Source organism: Salvelinus namaycush, chromosome 5, assembly GCF_016432855.1.
Source record: "Salvelinus namaycush isolate Seneca chromosome 5, SaNama_1.0, whole genome shotgun sequence".
Lineage (NCBI taxonomy): Eukaryota > Metazoa > Chordata > Actinopteri > Salmoniformes > Salmonidae > Salvelinus > Salvelinus namaycush.
In genome coordinates this window covers 69,823,106-69,825,383 of record NC_052311.1, presented here as the reverse complement: position 1 = coordinate 69,825,383, position 2,278 = coordinate 69,823,106, and the positions used below count along the sequence as shown (strand labels likewise).

The window sequence follows — 2,278 nt, the reverse complement described above, 5'->3', positions numbered from 1 at the left end:
AAAAAACACCCAGCCACACAAGCTGACATTTCAGGAGGTCTTTTCAAACAGCTCTTTCACTAAAAGTTCATTATCATAATTCTCCCAATTTCAAAGTATCATTCCAACCTCATAGTGTGGAAATATATAAAAAAAACACAGGACCACATTTTTAACTGGACTGCCCCTTTAAAACCACACACCTGTGTGAAACAGATATGACTGATGCACATTTTGTGTTGTTAAACTCATTAAATTACACACTTCTATGAGCACATTCACCAATTAACGTCACCACGGTAATCTTTAGTTGGAGTCCCACATAGAAGGATTCTGTCATCTCACCCGGCACCCAATGCACTCCGACGCAAATAGCTGTTGTCTTGCACTTAATTCCTTCCTGGGAGCCAAAGTGGCTTCTACACTGTCAGGCTACAACAACAGAACAGGCAGCAGATGGAAGGTTGATTCTGTGGGTTTGTTGTATCCTCCACGGGGAAATGAAGCCTTCCCTCCGCTCTCTAGGGCTGTGTCTCAAATTGGCAACCTATTCCCTCGCTACATAGTGCACTACTTTGGACCAGTAGTAGTCCAAAAGCAGTGCACTATATAGAGAATAGGGTGCCATTTGGGACACAGCCTAGGTCTTCATCTGCCTCCTCTCTTCCTCCCATTAGCGTGCGGCGGCGGCAGCTAGGCAGTGATTATGTGAGGGGAAAATGAGGGGGTGCCCAGGATGTTGGTGAGGAAATGGCAGGGTGTACAGCCTGGCCCAGCAGGGGGAATGGCATAGAGAGACATGTTAAAGGCCACACAGGGCACCTGGTTAAGGCCAATGAGGGCATCGGGCTGGGGCACAGATGCTTTTAGGGAACTGGAGGAAAGCTGGTCTTGTTTGTTGTTGTACTAGGCTCTGCAAAGTGTGCAGATAGTGATAATTGATAGATTTTTGTTTGGTGAATAACAACCTTGAGGATGAAGACTGAATATTTAAGGCATTATTTCTGAGAGGGCATGTTGTATTTTAGTTACGAAACATGAAACAAAAAAAAGTTTAAAAAATAAAAAATCTGAGTCAAGTGTTAAGGTCAATGTCTGTGTTCATCGCTTGACCATGTGATAGTAGTTTCAGATGATGAATCGGCGTGAAGCGAACCCGTGCACATGCGCAGACGCTGTGCGACTGTGAGAAAGAAGTCTTGCATCTCGCTCATCTCAATTCTGCAGTGCTGCGTCTTTTCTCTGAGTATACCTAAGTATGTATCGCGCTTCTTTCCAAAGAAAGTCAACACACTGTATTCATAAAACAAAACATTTGATTTATTATTTAACATTTCAAAATGCTTGTAAAAAATGAAAAGCATAAAGAAAAGAGTGATGAGAGAGAGAAGAGCAGTGACTTTGTATTGCTTTTGTTTCCCTTTTGGAAATAATATTTGTTAGTACATGCTGATTTGGGCATTGCAGCGACATGTAGAGTACAACTACTTCACAAGGAAATGCTTTTTGTTACATGCATATTTTACTTGGGGGTCAATCCATGGCTTTACCACATCATGCAGACCAGTTCCTAACCCATTGGAACCCCACGGCAGGTAAAAAACACAGAAATTATACCCTATTCCCTACATAGTACACTACCTGGTCAAAAGTAGTGCACAACCAGCAAATAAATAAGTCTATTATCATAATAATAAATAATTATCCAATCTCCATGTCCAACCAGGGAATGTACAACATACTACAGTATATAGATGGAATCTATAGTACATGACCTGCCTCAAAACACCATACACACCATGGATATAGAACTGTTCTATCTCTGTGATACACACATTACATATCAGGGGAATCCACAACAGGAGAACTGCTGGTGCTACTGAAGAATCTCTATATCATGGTCTAATCTCTTTTCAAAACCAGTGAAACACTCACAAAGAGGATTCTCTAGAACAGGATACAACATCCTGCAGGGGGATACATGTACAGTTTATTACAATGTTGGGAAGCCATTTCTATAAGATGAACTAATACTGCCACTGAAAGAAAAAGGCAAAGGCATTTTAACTGGACACGAATGTTCAAAGGCAAAAGTGTTGACTGTGTATTGCTGTTTCTTTATAGTGCCAGATACAGAGACATGACAGGCAAAGGATCTGATGCCTCAAGATACGTCTCTGATTGTCCACAGCTAAGACCAAACATCTAAGTCCACAGCTAAGTCCATAACTGTGACATAACCCTTCTACTACTGTTGAGGATGGTTTATTACATTATCTATAACTGTAACATAACCCTT

At 41.3% G+C, this 2,278-nt stretch overlaps 1 protein-coding gene across 3 annotated transcripts in view; it reads right to left on the bottom strand.

The window, feature by feature from the left end:
* Positions 1-1,277: 1,277 nt before the first annotated feature.
* LOC120048839 (rap guanine nucleotide exchange factor 5-like) overlaps positions 1,278-2,278 on the bottom strand; it is a 72,766-nt gene continuing 71,765 nt past the window's right edge. For all 3 annotated transcript variants that reach the window (XR_005477045.1, XM_038995118.1, XM_038995117.1), the window contains one exon: positions 1,278-2,278. This exon is cut by the window's right edge. The gene's annotated coding sequence lies outside the window, so the exon portion shown is untranslated.